The sequence below is a fragment of the Pinus tabuliformis genome, chromosome 3_2 (genome assembly GCF_031772625.1).
Source record: "Pinus tabuliformis cultivar Carrire ecotype Pingquan chromosome 3_2, CPIR1, whole genome shotgun sequence".
NCBI lineage: Eukaryota > Viridiplantae > Streptophyta > Pinopsida > Pinales > Pinaceae > Pinus > Pinus tabuliformis.
In genome coordinates this window covers 274,639,922-274,660,125 of record NC_142302.1, presented here as the reverse complement: position 1 = coordinate 274,660,125, position 20,204 = coordinate 274,639,922, and positions in this window count along the sequence as shown.

Sequence of the window (20,204 nt, the reverse complement as noted above, 5' to 3'; positions counted from 1 at the left end):
CCTCTGCAGGAACTTCTTAGCAGCCTGCACAGAAAACCAGCGCATCAGTCACAGGGACCTCAAAGGGAAAAGAGGTGGAAACAACAGAACATCCAATAATGACTAATCAGCCAGAGAGGTCCAAAGAGCAGGAACAAGTACAAATTCCTCCAGCCCAATCTAAAGCAGCAGAAATCCCAACATTACAAACTCCTCTAAATGAGGAAATGACCAAGAAGAGAGACAGAGAAGAGGCCACACCTATCAGTGGACCTGCTGAACAACAAGGAGCAAAGAGACAAAGGCTGAATCCTCTCTCAGAAGAGGAAATCATTGAAGAAATGCCAGACAGTCTAAGAGAAGAAAGGGTAGTCAGCCAGCAGACTTCCCCAGTGGTGGATACATCAACTAGCTCACATAGGCAGGAGCTAGAAAGGCAGCATAGTGTCAAGGTATCATCTACCAGACCACAAAGAAAATAGCCCTCTGCCATTAAACGGACTTTCACAGAGATTAAGGCTAAAAATGATCCTGTGAGGATTCAAATGTACAAGAAATACTTGAAAATGGCCCCTTCAAACCAGCAGAGATTAATGTCTGCATATGACATCAAAGAGGGTAAAATGATAATGAGTTATTTTAAGCCAAAGGTACAGCAACCCCAGTCAGCAGCAGATTTCATTAGAACAAACTTGGAGGTCCTAGCCAAAGACATTCATCCAATGGACCAAATTGAACTTCATAAGCAGATTGGACAAATGGTCTATTCTACACTGGCTGACAAAGCAATGTTGGCCCACCAGCTACAAAGTTCCTTAGACAACACAACCATTCAGTTGCATTGGGAGAAAGCCTCTTCTCTAGCCAAGGATAACACAATCAAATCCTTAGAAGAGATTATCATGGAACTGGGACATGACCCCAAAGATGCTAAAGGCATAAAGGCACTAATAAAAAAGAAGGAAGAGGACATTGCTGCCTTGAGGAAATAGCTGAAGCTACCTCCTTCAAGGCACCCTCAAACTGCAGAAGTTATAGAGTAGAAATCAGAAGAAGACTTGATGGACCTGCTCATGAAACTTAATGAAAGATTAACTGATACAGAGCAGGCACTTGAGAAAGCATTAAAAGAGAAGTAGGGAGAGTCGACCTCCCAGCCACCTGAGGTAATCCCTACAGTCACAACTGCAGTCCCCTCAACAGTTGGATCAACATCAGCTCCAAATGTCCTAGCAACCACAGCAGAAATAATTACAGGTACAGGAACATCAGCAGGAGCAGCTCCAGGTAGCAGCACAGGTATGAGCACAGAAGAATTGATAAAAGCCATGGAAGATATGAGACTCCAAGTGTCAGAGCTGAAACAAGTAAAGGAAAAATTGGCAAAAGTAGAAAAGAGCTATGATAAATCCAAAATAAGTGTGGCAGAGAAAATAAGAAAGGTTAAATCATTAGAAAATAAAGTGAGAGCGTTAGAGAAAGATCTCACTTTGGATAAACCTCTGGCAGAAATCAAAGGAATTCTCTGGACCAACATCAATCAATCCCTAGGTAATGTTTGGCCATCCGTCCAAACTATCTATGAGCAGGTTGACTTAGTGAATGTAGCACACGAAGAAATTCAAAAAGCAAGAGCTTCATTAGGACAAATTCCTGATCAAGCCAACCGGCTCATACATTTTTTGAACTACAGAAGTAGAGAACAGCTGGAACAGCTTGGCATCCCAGATAGGACAGGCACCATTTTGGAAATCAAAAAATTTCTGACCAAGCGAACTTTAATACAGAATTTGGAAAAAAGATGCCAGGATATGCAAGTAGAAATTAATTCTTTCATGGAAAGGTTTACAATTATGCAGAATAAAGGGCTACCAAGTCTTTAAGGAAATAATGACCAGCTTATGAAACACACAGATTATGTACATAAGTTGAACACATATGCTATTGATCAAGTTAATGCATCAACAAGTGCTTCAGGAGTAAAAGCACTCCCCACAGGCCAAAGTCTCTATGATAATTTGGAGAGCTTATTTTATATTGAACATGAGGTAAAACACCTGTTTCAGCTCCAGCCTAATTTTATCAGATATACAGAAGCTGATGAAACCTTGAGGAAACTTCAGAGACATAAATTGCCAGAGAAACTATGGTGGGAAGACATGTTGGGGATTTTGTAAATTCCTCTTGGGTAAAACATGCATTTTGGGCTATTTTTCCGCGATAAAGATGAACAGAGATAAATAAGGCTCAAGCATGTCAAAGTATATTGAAACAGGATTAAAAACGTATCAGACAAAGACGCAGCAGCCAGCACAGAGTATCAGTGGAAAACAGCTATAAACCGACTCGCGGAACCTGCCTCCAGCACATCCGGAAAGGACAGAACAGCCAGTACATCGTTGATTCATCTTTTCCCTCTTTTCGAGACTATTTGTTTCTATCTTTTGTAAAAAAGGGATTAGTCATCACTAGATATTATCTCCATCAGATATTTTGTAAAGATATTTTGATATTTTGTATAAATACCCCCCAAAACAAAGTATTTGGGGTTGGTGAGCATTCCTAGCTTTCATTGTAATTCTGAAACTTTGGCATAAAAAGGCTGTTGGAACCATCGGTTGTATGGCCTACTGGATGAGGAATTGATGCTGAGGACCTATTACAGAATTCTTGAATCAACTTATGGACCAATAAGTCCCTTCTAACTTATGTTTTACAGTTTCTGTGTTTACTATATCATCTATGTTTCATGATCTCAATAGTAAAGAAAAAGAATAATTCAGAATTTGCTTGACTGCACTCTGTTTTCAATCTTTATTATTTTCTATGTTTTCTTCAGAATTAGAATAAACAATGAATTCTTAATTGCTCCTGTTTCCCCTGATTCTTTCTTGTTGAGTATTTTCTAAGGAATTCAATTGCTCCTTAACAGTAATCATCCATTTTCCCTCTGTCAATATGATGAAGGATTCTTAACTTCTCTTCACCTATTTGACTCCATTCCATCTGATTTCAGCCTTTAAATTGTTCCATATTTGAGTACCTTGCTCTGTGATGCCATCCTCTGTTTCCATTATTGTTCCAGTTGTTTGATATCTGGGAGAGACCCTGGTATTCACTCTTTGACAAGGCTGGCACTGTGGAAGTTTTCATTAACCACTTCAATTATACTACTTGCTACATGCGTTGCTATCGTTGTCAACCTTTATGCTTGCTTTAACTGTGTATCCCAATCTGTATATAGAATGTCTTCGTGGGATTCTTCTATTTTTGGTAGATCAACCTTTCTTCCCTCATCAGACTCCTGCCAGGTAATAAATTCAGAAATACTTTTATTGATTTCTTCATATTGAAACCTCAAATAAATCACTTGGTTTTTCAATTTATCACTTGTCTCACAATAAGGATTGATTTGTGAGATTTTTTGACTGAACATCTTTTCTTGCTGTATTAATAGGGAAGTTATCTTAAATGCTTCTTTGATGAACTCGTATGTTTGAGGGTTATCTTTAAATCTATCAACCATGGCCTGCATTTGGCAAATTTGTGAGTCCTTTTTTGATATGCTTGCCTGGTGTTGTAACCTCATTTCCTCGAATTCCCTCTGAAGCTAAGCTACCTGTTGTTCTGATTGGTGATTGGTTTTTCTTGTTCTAATTATTGATCAAGTAGAAGAATTATCTGTTCTTTTTCTTTTAGCAGTAGTCAAACTTCTGTTGCTTTATCAATGGTTGTTGTGGCATAGGCTCTTGCAAACTGTGACAACTTCGTAAGATTTTATGATGGGTCAACAAGAGTGTCCTTGCACACAACATCCATTGATTCGTTCTCTAGATTTGCAATAGCTGTGGTGTCTAATTTCCTTTTCTTTATTTGTCTTGTAACTACAACCTTATTGTTGTGGGGAAAAGTATCCGATGCGGATGACCCTATCCCTACTCTAAAGGTGACAGTCTTTAGCAACAACTGAAAGTAAAGTTTTGATGATTTCCTTTATGAAGGTACAGAGAGAATGAAGAAAGGTTAACCAACCTGGTGTCTTTCGCTTAGTCGATCCTTGTCCTCTCTCTTTGTCTCTTGTTCCCAGCTCCTTGCTCTCTTTGCCGATCCAGCTACACACAGATCCTGCACAAAACAAGAGAGGAAACTACAAGATACAAGTACTCATAACTGATACATGGATTAGAGTGAATCAAATATACATGTAAATACAATACATCAATGCAATACAAGTATATAGGAGAACATGCAAAACTTTATTGATAGAAGTAACAGGGTTCTGAGAAGGTTACAACCAATGATGGCTCCAATCCAGCAGCACCTCCCCAACAGCAAGAACTCTCCTCTTCACCTCTAGTAAAACAATCACCCAATAGCTCTAACTGTAAACCAACAGCACCTCCTTGCTTTACACAAAATTCCAGCCTCCTTAGACCTCATAGAAGAGCTCTATATATAGGAGAGAAGAAGAGAGGATGAGTCAGCTTGAGGCTGGCATAGAGCTGACTAGTGTCCTCTCCCTCTTCAGTTAATCTTCAGTTCTTGAGTCCACTTGGAGATCCTTGGTTACACATGGTGATCAAGTACCTCTTACTCATCACAAGGCGAATCTGATGAACCAAGTGTCAGTTTGGAAGCTTCCTGGGCAGTTGACACCTTGCAGGATGACTGTGCCACTTGGCCAATCTCGCCCAGCGCAGGTAGCCTTCATTACTTTTGACTTCCAGCGCAGACACAGAGTGGGACAGTTGCATTACAGCGCAGAAGCTCAGTTAAGCAGCTGACATGATCCAAAATAAGCCTGTTTTGAAGTGTTTTCAGGTGGAGAACTGATTGGAAGTGCTGTTGTTTGATGACCTTGTTCTTTTAGGGGTAAGAACAACATGTTTAGGGACTGAGGATCCCTGTGATTATTGACATTTCATGCTCCATGATGCGAGGCACAAAAATGTCTATAACAGTTGCCCCCTAAAGTATGAGGCCGTTTATCGGGTGAAATGCTTTATCTAGAGGATCCGAAGTTCGTTCCAGTGCTGAGGAGAGTGCCCTGTAATACAATACAATACAATACATTATTTTTCATTCATCATTATTCTCATGATCTAGCTGAGGCGGGCATTCCCATGCTCAGCTTTTTATAAATACATTTTGGTACATATGACAGACGATCGTCTGAAGATAGACTGATAATTTTCTGCTGAAATTATCATCCTTTGAGTAGGATGATCATCTGCTGCAATGATGTACATGGCAAATGCTTTTATATTTCCTGAATATATATCGCAGCCCGGATGGATGAAACTAGATCCGGGGTCTTCAAACTCGTTCGATCTTCACTCTAAGTACAAGTCGATTCATGTGAGAATTGCGCTGAAGTCGAACATGGAAAGACATCGCTTGATTACCGGTCAATAATGAAAACCGTTAACAAGCGCGAGAGGAATCACCAATAATGACGATGACCCTCAAGGTACTGCAGTACAATTCACGTGGCGTGAATAAAGGACTTGGCGTCGAACGCCACGCAAAATCTTCTGGTCGAAGGTCATTGATGTATACCTATCGCCGGAAGTGAGAAACTTGCCATTGAGGCACGCAAGCTTCAAAGTACTGATGGGGGTGTTCCTAGATCAACTTCTTGGATAATGAGCTGAAGTCGACAAGAAGCGATCCGTCAAAGGAGGGCCTTAATGAATCCCACATCAATGACACGGAACGGAGCTAATGACTTTAGTGGAGGTGAAAACAAACTGTGACATACGATTCAGGGTGGCGATCATGAATGGATGAAGGATAATGTATGGCAGTGGATGGGACACGGTTGACAGTTTCAGAATGACCCCTCTTGAACATATAACGACACTGATGCGATGGATCGGTAGCATTACCCCAAATGTGGATGGTGTGGCGAGGACCATGGTGATGAGACCGGTGAATGAAACAACCCAACCCGATGTGATACGGAGGAAAAGTGTCATGTTCAAGAGTGACTTGCTACCATTAAATTTTGAATGTTCTCCCAATTTTTCCCCAGTCATTTCTGACCGTACCTCTTTATTTTTGTCAAGCTTGAGGAGGATAACATATGCTTGTTCTATAACCTGCCCTTCGGGCAAGCCCATCGCTATGATTTAACGAGCCTAGCGATAGGGAAACTCGTTCTCGTCTAAAGACAAGCTTGTCGCTATTTAATCATTTTAACGAGTCTAACGACAAAGAAAACTCGGTCCTTTTCATTTTTAGAGAGTCTGAAAAGGTACAGAAAGTCAACTCCATGATTCCTTTTTCGTCATCTAATCCCTTAAGTCCGAAAAAGTATAAAACAATACAGAAGGGATGGCTGTTCGGTACTTTTACGAGCCGAACAAGACAAGCGCTCGATCTTTTTGTGCAATAATCCCTCAGGTCCAAAAAGATTAAAATCTAGAGAAGGGATAGCTTTCGGTCATTTAACGAGCTAGAAGGCCAAAAACTCGGCAAACTTTTCATATTTTACGAGTCAGTGAAAAGAGCTCAAAGAAGACTCGTCTTTTGAGGAACGAGTGATAAACAGGGATAGCAGCAGATTCCAGGTACAGGTTGGAATTCTCCAATCACGGCAGTGTCACAAGGATGGCTAGGTGAAATCACTCTTCGCAGCTATTTCTCAAAAGAGGTAAACACACAAATGGAGGTGAATGATCGGCCAAATGAAATGGAGGTGATGGATGAAAACACGACCAAGGCTTTTTAAGGCTGATAAATTTACGATCGCAATGGTTATTTACCGAGATAGGTTCATTTTTTAATGAGCTTGAACTCTGAAGGGAAGCCTGCTCATAAACTTATGTTTATTTTTTAACGAGCATGAACTATGCGCTAAAACTGCTCGGATCTTGCGTTTATTTTTTAACGAGCATGAACTATGTGTTAAAACTGCTCGATGATAAGTTTGCATGCCCCCAGCATAATAATGCAAATCGAGGTGCATGCCCCCCAAGCTTCATTGCATTCAACTTTGTTGATTGGAATGAAGGTTTACCATTGAGATCTGGAAAGGGGATTGTTTCATTTTTTAATGAGGTTGACATAGTAAAAGAACTATCCTCATGGTTTTTCATTTTTTAACGAGGTTGACCTGAGATAGGAACTATCCTCGAAGCCGACAAAATATCTAGGAATCTTCCGAATCCAACCAGAAGATTGGATTAGATTTCATTTTGTAGGTTTCCACTGTGGCCACTCCCGCCAGATTAATTGGAGGCGGTAGGGCGAAAGTACCCATTAAGGCAGGGTCTTTTAGGAGACCTACCCCGATATTTTGAAACGAATGGTCGCTTCCATGGATCAGAGGAACGCTTCCTGTAACTTGTGAACCATTAGGGAGGAAATTTTGTTGGTCAATGATCGTAATCTCTCCTTGAAAGGGGAATGCGATTTTCCTAAAATAGGTCGACACAACAGCTTCCATGGCATAAATCCATGGTCTTCCCAGTAGGATGTTATAGTCAAGATTGCCATCAATGACTTCAACATCAATCTCTACTGTTTTTCCTCCTAGTTCAACCTTAAAGTTATTTAGGATACCGTACGGAGTGTACGACCTACCGTCAAATGCTTTCAATGTCGTCGAAGATCGCGACAAGGTTGGAGATCCTAAAGTTTTCCAGCAACTCATCGACATAATACATGTCGATGCCCCCTCATCAATAATTGTTCGATGAACAGTTTTGTTGAGGGCTTTCACTTGGATGAGGAAAGCTAGTTGAGCTGGTAACTGAGGATCATATCCTTTGTGATCAAAGGATACAAGATTGGAATCTTTAGGATCCACCCCACCAATTGCTGATAACAATGCCTGCCTTTGGGATGGGCAATGTTGTAGTACCTCAAGAGTCGACATAGCAGATGGCGATTGCGCCAAATCTTCCACTATATTATAATGTTGTGCCGCTCTGGCACGAGGATTAAATGTCGACTTGTGTACTACTCCCTTTGGCGGTTTTATTGTTAATTCATGTGTGATGGGGGGTACAACTTCTGCCGAAGTTGTTGTCGAACTGCTAGGTTGATCTTTACCTTTATCGTTCGACACCTGTGGATTCCCGTAATCTTTGTTCCTTGTCGAAATTAAAGCATCATCCTGTTGCTTCGATATCGATAACATAAGCACTTGCGACGGTGAAGCATTTCCACTACCAACCAGATTTTTTCCTCGGTCGGGAAACGGATCAGTTAACACAGCTGGAGTTTGTGAACTCTTTAAGAATCTTTTAAGATCAGCTTTGTATGGACATTCTCTCGTCCAGTGATCCTCATCACATATCTGACACCCATAAGGTGGTTTCCTATCTCGAGGAGGGCTTGAAGAAGTTTTTCGAGGAGATGACTCTCCTTGTTTCTTCTTCTTCCCTTTGTTTTGATTCTTCTTGCTTCCTGGTTGATTGGAGTTTTTGCCTTTATCCGTAGATACAGCATTTACCTTCGAAGCAAGAATCTCTTGATTTGCTTTTTGATTCGAAGTCTTACAGGTTTTCTTATCTGAATCCCTTGTCGACTTAGCGTTTGCAGTTCCAATTACGCCATCACCGGCATGAGAGTCACTATTTGATCCGGGAGGAGGAGGGATTGAAAATTCCGGTCTGGGGGCGTCAGGTATCTTATCATAGAGCGTGCCCGACTGAGTATACACCAAGTCCAAATATTGAGCACGAGCAATAACTTGCTCCTCTGTTACGACGCCTCCCTTGGCCACATCTTCTGTTATGGCAGGCAGAAGTGACTTTATAAACCACTCAGCTAATAGCTGATCTGGAACATAGGTTTTTACCATTCTGCGACGACGACGCCACTCATGTATATGATCTGATATATGTGTGGCCGTTGTCTGCTTAAAATTGGTCAATATCTCTGTTCCAGTTTCGTAACTTATAGGTAACTGAAAGTGTGTTAAGAAAGTCGTGGCTAGGGAACTAAAATTGTCGAACGAGGCTCTAGGTAATTCAATATACCATTTGGCCGCCGGACCAGTCAATGTCCTCTGGAAAAGATGAAGCCTTATCGAATCATCATTCAAGGTATTCAACGAACACCACAGATGGAATGTCATCACATGATTCGACGGGTCTTCACCCGGATTTCCATTGAATTTAGGAATGTCCGAAGGAAGTTTGTGAGGAATCGCTGGCCACCAATGGGCATAGGCGATTGGATCGTTCGTTAATCGATGTAAATCTGGTAATTCTAGGGTTGCCACGAATGGCAACTGCTGATTCAGGTTTGGCGAGGCGTACCCAGGATATGATGGAATCGCCTGAGCAGTAGGTCTTTGCACACCAGCATAATGCAACTGATGTTGATATGACTGATATGGTTGGTGGGCTTGGCCACTGTAAAGTGGTTGGTTTAACCCGTTCTGAATATAGGGTTGCCCACTATTTGCAAAGATCTGTTGCTCAGACCCTTGGTACGCCTGTTGAAACTGAGGTTGTTGGTATTGCACCATCCATGGTTGTGAAGCCATGTTTTGCTGTGCGACACTAACCGACGGACCAAGATGCAGGGTTATGGTTCCCGTTTGTATCTGTGTCATCCCGGCAGTTGGCGATTGTGGCTGTGTTGCAGGGTCAATAGGCTGTTGCATTACAACTTGGGGTTGACATACAACAGGCATCGATTGAACTTGCGACACGGTTACAATTGCTGGCGTCGTCGGGATACTGGACATAGGTACACATTGTTGCATGGAATATACAACTCTTGGTTGTTGGGGTAACATAGGTACCCAACCACTCGTCGTTACCTCAGTTAAACTTGAATGTGGTTGAAAACTGCCGTATGGGTATCCCCCGGAAGGGGAAGTGAAAGGGCATATTGCCCCCCATACGGTAACAATCCAGAGCTCAAGGGTGTAGATGGCCTTTGAGGACTGGATGGCCCAAACTGATTCCCAAAGGGATCAATTTGTCTAGTTTCAACATAAGAATTACCGGTATTATACCGGAAGAACAAACTGGAACAGACCAAGTTGTCATAATAGTCCCTGGGTGGACTCCTTCTAGCTGATGAGAGCTAGTCGGGACGGCTGGTATGCCGGCAAACATCGTTGGAGTGACAGCAGGAGCTTCTGCTATTGCTGTGTCATTTGGCACAGTCCTAGATGTCGACGGTTGTTCAGACATTTTAAGTCTATCCAATAAACTTCCTAACGATTCTTCAGGAACTTCCGGTGGCGATAGACAAACTTCTGATGCAGAAGGAAAAAGAGGGGTACCTACTCCAAAATGAATTGGAGTATTTGCTTGCTGGTCCTCTACGATTTCCTCTATTGCAATCAGACCAGGAGGAAGAGGAAGACCGTCAGGTCCGTAAAAGATTTCTGGTGCCGAAGAAGGGGTTGCTTCGACAGCGACAGTCGTTTGAACAACAAGACTCTGTGGACCGGTTTCAGATGGAACTGGTTCAGTTATGCAAGTACTTGTCTTCAGACTAGGATCAGTACCACTGTCCTTCTGTTGTTGTTGAACTTCTCCAATAGAGGCAGGGATTCCAGAAATATTGGGAGTGACCAGAATCTCAGATGTTGTTGGAACTTCCGTTCTAACCTTAAAAGGAGATTTTGACCTGGTCAAGCGAGTTCGCTTCGTCCGTACTACTCTCGGTTCCGGAGACAAAGGCGGTTGACTCGCAAGCCTCCCTGAACGACGGGGTTTTAATTGACTTTCCTCCACGGTTGCGGATTACTTGATCAACTAAAATACAAAAAGGGGAATTATGTTTCCGTATTGAATGAATTTTATTAGACGCTTTTAGACACAACTTTGCTTTTTCATGTTTTAAGAGTCGAGAAAAAGCTAAAGATGACTCTAGTCGCCTTCGATGTATTAATGAGCCCGAAGTGACAAATGCTCGGTTGGACCTTTTCAGTTATAGAGTTTGAAAAGGGCCAAAAGAAACTGCTCTGGAGATCTAGGCAAAGGGTGTGCCAAACCTTTCGCGAAACCACAGAATACGTTTTACGGTACGGGTGGTCGATCTTCGTGAATGCTGTGTTCACTGCATCGCGATCAGTAGGGTGGTCGACACGGCTTCCTAAGGATAAAGGATAAAAGCCTATAGGGGTCTCCCAATATGCGCGACGGTACGCGGGAGCACAAGTCCGTATTAGTGCTATCGTCCCTCAGGAGGAATCACCCACCTTCGTAGAGATCGACAGTCACTACGTTTAACGACGCCGGAACACGTCTCTACCTAGACCTCTATTGTGAGCGTTATGTTACAATGCGTTTTTAGATTCATTCAATATATTTTAAGTTGATCTTGTTTATCAGTTTGTCTTTCAGGATCACCACGAGATGTATTGGTACAAATTCCTAAATGCAGCTAAAATGATAAGCAAGCTTTCACAATCCTTTTAGCTTTGAAAATCCTAACTACTGAGGGGAGAGAAAAACAATATCTTTCCACACAGAGCATCAAGCACAAACTAATGCACTTTCTCCTAGATCAGACACCCAAACTTATCAAAATGCAAATGCAAGATGCATGTATTTCTTTTCTTTCCCTTTAATGTTGATGTAGACAAAAGGGAAACTGTTGTATGACTTTCGAATTCAATTTGAAGTGTAAACAAACCAATTTTTTCTAAAATGAAAAAATGCTTTACAGGTACTTGTTTCAACACTAAAAATATATGAATTCAAACCATAAAGTGAAAAACAAACAAACTCAAACAGCCATGAACAGTAATAAAACTAGCTCATAAGATCACAAAGACACTTTTACAGTTCAGGATCTAAGAGGTCACAGCTATACTGGTTCGCTTTTCACAATGGGAAACTGTAACTGCAACAAGAAATACTGAAAGAACATTCACGGTTTCATCACACAACTGAGGCGGAATAATGTCAAGGAGAAGTGGTTTACAGCAAGTACAATAACCAGCAAGCAATCAGCCAAAAACAAGTGCAAACAGGGCCAAGACACAATAGGAAGACTGAGCAAGACAAGGGCTAACTGGACCAGCGCAGGTTCTAGTCTGCCAATTTCACTCTCAGCGCAGTTCCCGAAGGGAGTACCTGCGCTGTAATGCAGACTGCCTGTGGACAGCCTGCACTGACTCACGAGAGTTTCGTCTACAAAGTTTTCTGGGTCATAAAAAGCTCAAAAATGCACTGTTTTTGATGAAATAAAAAGCTATAGGTCAAGTACAGGCTAAGGGATGATCAAGAGGATGAAGATCTATCACAAAGAGTAAAGAGTATTTTGTAGATAAGCTCTTCAAATCTTGAATTTGCTCAGCAAATGAGCAAGAGTAGCAATCCCTCTACTTTGCTTTTGATATAGTCAAAAGCTTTTCGATTTGGTACTCTTTTCTTCAAGAAATGAATAGCAAAATACTACAAACACCAACAAGATACTAGGCTCCCCAGCGGAGTCGCCAGTTTGTTGTGGGGAAAAGTATCCGATGCGGATGACCCTATCCCTACTCTAAAGGTGACAGTCTTTAGCAACAACTGGAAGTAAAGTTTTGATGATTTCCTTTATGAAGGTACAGAGAGAATGAAGAAAGGTTAACCAACCTGGTGTCTTTCGCTTAGTCAATCCTTGTCCTCTCTCTTTGTCTCTTGTTCCCAGCTCCTTGCTCTCTTTGCCGATCCAGCTACACACAGATCCTGCACAAAACAAGAGAGGAAACTACAAGATACAAGTACTCATAACTGATACATGGATTAGAGTGAATCAAATATACATGTAAATACAATACATCAATGCAATACAAGTATATAGGAGAACATGCAAAACTTTATTGATAGAAGTAACAGGGTTCTGAGAAGGTTACAACCAATGATGGCTCCAATCCAGCAGCACCTCCCCAGCAGCAAGAACTCTCCTCTTCACCTCTAGTAAAACAATCACCCAATAGCTCTAACTGTAAACCAACAGCACCTCCTTGCTTTACACAAAATTCCAGCCTCCTTAGACCTCATAGAAGAGCTCTATATATAGGAGAGAAGAAGAGAGGATGAGTCAGCTTGAGGCTGGCATAGAGCTGACTAGTGTCCTCTCCCTCTTCAGTTAATCTTCAGTTCTTGAGTCCACTTGGAGATCCTTGGTTACACATGGTGATCAAGTACCTCTTACTCATCACAAGGCGAATCTGATGAACCAAGTGTCAGTTTGGAAGCTTCCTGGGTAGTTGACACCTTGCAGGATGACTGTGCCACTTGGCTAATCTCGCCCAGCGCAGGTAGCCTTCATTACTTTTGACTTCCAGCGCAGGTACAGAGTGGGACAGTTGCATTACAGCGCAGAAGCTCAGTTAAGCAGCTGACATGATCCAAAATAAGCCTATTTTGAAGTGTTTTCAGGTGGAGAACTGATTGGAAGTGTTGTTGTTTGATGACCTTGTTCTTTTAGGGGTAAGAACAACATGTTTAGGGACTGAGGATCCCTGTGATTATTGACATTTCATGCTCCATGATGCGAGGCACAAAAATGTCTATAACACTTATGAGTAGGACTGTAGAATATATATAATGGAGGTATCTCTTCAATTTTCAAGACAATTTCAGAAGTGGGAAAAGATGGAATATCCTCAATAGCTTGAGTGTTTTTAGCCTCTTTCTCTGTTGTCTGTAGATTTACTTTGTGCTGAGTCTATTTGGGGGTCTGAAATCCAAATGTTTCCTCAGGAATTGTGCCTGTTTGGAGCTTCTGATTAAATTTCTCCCATTCCTTGTATAGGTCAATGACTGGAATCTTCCCTGTTTGAGTTGAAGTGGAGCCGACCTCTATTTTTTTCTTGGCGAAGGCCTGTCCGGTTGTTTCCTTAGTATTTCCTTTTCTATCTTTCTCAAAATCTTTTTTAGGACTCCCTTCTCCATTCTGATATTGTTTCTCTAACTATTCCGACTCGTGAGTTGATTTCTCTTGTGTTTCCTCATCATAATTTTCCTTTGAACTTCCCTCCAGGCTCACTCTAGGAGTTGGTTCTATTATTGGTTCAATTTGTAATAGGTCCAATGCGACCTTTAACAATATTTTATTCCTATATACATGAAAAGAATTAATATCATCTGGGCTTAACTGTAATGATGCTAAATGTAGGACCTGTGCAAATTTTTTAGCTCCTTGAAAGAGGTCATAAAATAAATCCTCTTCATGAGTAAACTGTTTGACTTTAACCATGGTGGTGAAGTCTTTAGCAACTTCATTTGGGTCATATTGTCGCCCTCGAAATGTGGCAAATTTTAGAGATGTAATAATCTCTACTTCTTTTACTACGTGCCCATAGTCATGTAGTGCAAAAGCACCACATTGTAATGGGAAGGCTGGCCAAATGGCTTTCTTCTGTTCCCTCGGGGCTTTTTTTAAACCTTCCCCTACTGTCTGGTAAGCTATCTTTCTGGCCAGTGACTTGTATGGAACATAATATAGGAGGACATGTGGAGCTACAATGCTCCCAAAAATTCTAGCATAAGTGAATGTTTCTTTAACGAACCATCTTACGACTGGCAAGATGTCTATCTTGGCTTCTTCAGAAAGAATAGGTGTTGTTTTATCAAAAATGGTTTTATAAATAGGCATCATAATACCCTACCCGATTTTGTAAAATTGGGAATTGAATTGGGATTCCCATAGGATTTTATGGTATATATGGATGGGGAGAGGGTTCTGTACAGTCTACTTCCAACCCATGTTTGGAAATTGAGAAAAAAAAACAAATGGCATCCATTACATAAGCGCTCATATAAAAAGGGGGAATAATTCTTGAGGAAACACTTCTTTTTTGCCTGTATTCCCTAATAGCCATAGCTAAATTGTCTGAAAAATTTGACTCCAATTCATAATCATTACGTTAACTGTTGCATCAATTAATGGAAGCCACTCTATGGAAAATTTTGTACTATCAGCTTTACCAAATAACCTACACATCATCGCAACTGCGAAATTATGTGGGGCCGAGAGGGATGCAATTGGATACACACTGGATTTCTCCCATTTGAATTTTCCTGAGCCTAACCTCTAGGGCTGTGTAACGTCCAATGGGTCCTCGTTCTCTTTGGAAAAATTCTCCAGGAAATCTTTGGCATAGATCTTTTGAGGCTCTGGTAGATGGTACATCTGGCACAAGTTGTTTGGTGTGAAATACCCCATGACCTCATGTCTCCCATTCCTGAAAGTTCTGTCTAAGATATTCACATTATCAATCACCCATTTTACCATATTTTTGTATGGTAATATCCTAGGTCTTGGAGCTATTTTGTGTAAAAATGAACATGCTGCCTCAAAGCGGGAAGCGTCAGATGATTCTTTGGCATCAATTGTTGCCTTTTTTTCCACTGGTCTTGGTTTCTCTTCTTCCAATAGGTTATACATAGCTTCCCATGATGTGGTTCCTCTGTCTTTGTTGCAAGTTGTATCGGAGAAGAGTGGTGTCATTTCTAATTTCTCTGATGCAGTAGCTTTTCCCTTATTCGCCATATTTCCAAACATTGTTTTCTTCGGAGGTTCCCTCAAATTGAGTAATGGAGATTATCGGATAAACACAGAGTGAAAATGACAATGAAAATGCAATGATACAATTAATTCCAAAAGGTGACAAGGAAGAATCTTTTATTCGAAAATGCAGATGAAAGACATCAAATCACATCGAGCTATTTTAAACATAAAATCCATTAAAACTTATTAAATATGCACTAAGATCTTTTATTATGGCCTTTATTATTCATTTAAGCCATCACATCGCAAACGAGGAAGGAAAAATTTTAAACCGATGAATTTGAAGCACGCGATGTCGATTATGCAATTGCGATAAAGATTATCACAATATCACAAATTGCAACATCACACTTTCAGTTATGCGTTATATTGAATTTATTTAGAATTTTGTGAGATGCGATGTGAGCGTTGTACCTTTTATCATTTTAAGCGCATTTTTCTTGGATGAATACTTATTACAGAAAGTGACCTTTTACTATGCATCGGACTTAACCGAAATTATAACAACTATCCCATACTTCCATCGGGTCTGGGGCATATCGCATTTCGCAACCTTTCATGCTTTACAAGATTGGCCATTGTTTAAGCATTGCGATGCGATGAGTGTTCGGCTCGTTATGTCGCAATATCGCAAGTCGTGTATTCTAATGGTTTTGCTTGTTTGTGATTTTGTGAATGTCGCTATGCAATTGCGATAGGTACTTTATTTTGAAGCCTTATATTTAATGAGAATTTTAATGATACCATAAGTCTATTACGCTGGTCCCTTTTATCATAATTCGCAAATCCCAATTGTTAATTAACCTGTGACACGCATGATCTAGCGATATGCGATAAAGCGAGAATAGCTAGTTACAAAGGGACTTTGGCCCTATACATTTTGTTTATTTAGAAATTTATTTCTAATAATTCAAAAGGGAAGCGCTTAGGAGAATTTTTATAAAGGGTCCCCATTTATCAATAGAATATTAACTATTAAATCAATAAATGGGGGGTTTGGTTAACAGTACAACACAATAATACATATTTGGCTTCCACATCATCATATGATGAAACCAGATATGTCAATATCTTGGATGATTTAGATTGACAGTGATTGATGAAATGGATATGCTTCAGTGATGACATATCAGCCACTGTATCTATTCTTTGTTCTTCTTACAATCATAATGCTTCCACCCTCCGAAGGGTCTTCAATCTTGGAGTCTTTAGGGTGCTTCGATCATCAAGTTTCAGATGTGTTCTTGTTTATTTTCATGATTCCTTTGTTTATCCTCTTTGCCTAATCTTCCTTGTGTGTGCTTGCCACGAGCTCCCTGGAATACCTATTTCTGCAATCACTCATGATGAGAAACTACCAGTCTGAAAAAATCCCACTTTACCATGTTTTATGCATATTTTCTTGTTTATGCCTTTTCAACACACTTAAAATGGTCAAACAAGCTTTAGGGCACATGGGCACACTCTGGAAGGTTCAACGGTTTTGGAGGAGGAGATCTAAGGCTTGGACATGCGCTGATGTGCCCAAAGGAAGAAATAAGTCATGGTAGGGAACATGTCACAAGTCCAAAGGATGAAGGGTAAGGCTTTGGGTTTCCCAAGTGCATTATGTGCTCAAGCGAGAGAGGGATGGTGTAGGGCACACTCCCAAAGGCTGAAGGCTAAGGATTTGTGCCTTTGGGGTGTGCTCATGCACTCAATAGGCCTCATGAAGGGTGTAGGGTGCACTCTTGAAGGCTGAAGGTTGGGGCTTCGTGCCTTTGGGGTACACTGGTGTCCTCAAGAAGTTTAGGAGGGAACATGGAGCATAGGGGAAGGGTAAAGGATTGAGCTTCAAGTCTTCAAGATGTGCTAGTGCAGTCAAGGAGGGCACACTTCTTTGAGTTGAAGGAGTCCACTCAAGGAAGACTTCGTCATTTTGGAGGGCACAATTTAGAACAGGGAAGGAGGTTCATGCTTTTGGAGTGCACCCAACTCTTTAGGAGGGTTTAGGGAACACATCTAAACAATAAAGGGTTTTCCATCAAGGCTTCGGAGTGCGCTCATGCACTCTTGGCCTTAATGGGTTCGTTTTTCAACCGAAATTTGTTTAAGTTTGGATGATTGATCAAAGAGTGAGATAGATGAGTCCTAGACATAAAACCATGTGCGACACATACTAAATCATCAATAAAACTTTGAAAAACTTGATCCGTAATGAATATGCATCAAAACACCACATTATTCACATTCCCCAAGTACAAACAATGAAGTGCGTGTGACTATGACCCCAAAGTGTTGTTTTACAACAACAAATGTGTGATGACCATGAAATGCATATAAGGATGTCCTAATCAATGCGACGACACTTGCGAACATTCAAGAACACTTGTGACATACCAAACAACACAAAATGACTCTTGACGACCAAGGTGACACTTGATATGACAATGAAATAGGCTCCAAAATTCAAATGTAATGAGATTTTTGGGGTGTTATAGCAACAACAAAACTTGGCAACACACTGGGCGGAGTTCAAATTCTATGTCTGGGAATTGCTTTCAGTTAAGGGTCAGACATTTAGGAAGTATTTATTTCCCCAATTTCCCCCTTTTGACTCAATTTCATACATAGCACCTTCTCTTTTCTCTACTTGGATGATGTCACACAATGATACACTGTATCATAATTGGTTCAATTGAGGAAAGGGTAATGTGCACAGTAAGTTTATAATATTGAGAGTGAAGAGTTTTCAACTCTAGTGTTGATCCATTGCCAGCGGGCCTATAGAGTAGCTTAGCAAAGTCACTCTAGGAGAAAAAGCATTGATTCACTGCCAACGAGCCTGGACAGTACCCCGATGAAGTCACTTGATTCACTCCCTACGTAGGAAGCCATACTCTTCTTTCACCCTTTTATTTTTTTATTTAATAAAACTATTCATCGACACTTATTATTTTCAACAGGTGGAAGAGGGATCCTAAATTATTGAAAGAAAAGGAGTTTTCCCCTTTAGAGAAGTATTTAAGACCTTTGATTTAGGTTTCCTCGCTTTAAATTTTCCCCTTATCCCTTCTCTACTAGATTGGACAAGCATAAATACACAAGTAGACATATACCAAGTTGAGTAGTTCAAGTGCTAGCCTAAGTGTGGATCTAATGGGTTCCCTAAAGGTTATCCTATTAGACAAATCATATATTCCATCTGGACTTACCTCAAACTATGGCATTTTCCCAAACAAAGAAGGAGAATAAATAGAAATCCAAGTGTTGTTGTTGTCACACTTCTATTTGATTGCACTAAAACATCTTTGCACCATGCATTTCACACACAAGTCCTATTTATGTACAATGACCAATAATGCGACACGACATGACACGAAAAGACTACATAATAGACACACAATTGACTCAGAAAAAAATAAATAAAATGCAAAAAAATATGTATAGGAAGTACAGCTAGTAGAAGCTACTAAAAATAATGCTTAAGGTCTCAACCATTTATGGGAAGGGGGTCAATCCTCCCATCCTAATAATTTAGTTTTAACGCGTTATGGCCGAGCCTCTCTTCTATTGCGAATGGTCCAATCCATAATGGTTGGAACTTAGTGTGTTTACCTTTGTCCTCACAGGGTTTATCCCATTTCAAAACTAGGTGTCCCAGATCAAATCTCTTTTCCCTTGCAATTTTTTTTTATCGAACCAACACTTTACATGGTTTTGTTGTATGAAAAATTAGTCTTTGGCTTTGAACCTCTCTTCCTGAAGTTTGAATAAAGTGTCCATCCTACTCTTAACCAGTAGGAAAGGTTTTCCTTGTGACTCTTGGGAGAGATGCAAGGGTGGGAGATACAGGTGTCGGGGGAAATATAGCTTCTTTACTATACACTAAAAAGTATGGCGAGCTTTTTAAGGAATAATTTGGAGTTACATGGTCGACCAAAAGAGCATTAGTCAAAGAAGTATGCCAGTTCTTCTATTCAAAGGAAATTGTCTTCTTAAATATGTGAATAAGATTTTTGTTTGTTGATTCATCCAAACCATTTCCCTGGGGATAATAATGAGATGCATGTTTTAAAAAAATCCCATTTTCTAGTGCAAATCCATAAATTCTTGATGATGAAAATTATGTTGCATTATCAAATACAAGTGATGTAGGAACGCCAAACCTTGTTATGATGTTTTGTTGCAAAAAATGAATGAATTCCTAGTTATTTACTTATCTAAGAGGAACTGCTTCTGACCACTAGGTGAAGTAATCGGTAGTTGTAAGGATATACTAGTGCTGCTTTGACAAGTGGGGAAAAATCTCTCTGATAACATTAAGGCCCCACTATTGGAATGGTTATTCAACTTCTACTGGGAGCAGTGGGGCGACTGACCTTTGATCATGACCGATGAATGTTTGACAAGCTTGGCACTTACAGACATAGGCATGCACATATTTGAAAACAGTGGGCTAATAATAACCAGCCCTCATAACTTTGTGTGTTGTAGTGTCACCCACATAGTGGCCACCTGTCGATCCATCGTGTAAGTCCTTAAGGAAATTCTCCTTATCTTGAGGCTCAAGGGACCTTAGCATAACTCCATTTTGGTGCTTCAGAAAAATTACTCCATCGACCAATTGATACGATAGAGACTTTAAACAAATTTCCATTTTCTGTTTGTTCAACAAGTTCAAGGGCGAGGTGCCATGTTCCAAAAACTGTTGTAGATCTACGTACCAAGGCATTGTGGACATGGACTGAGGAATGTGATCA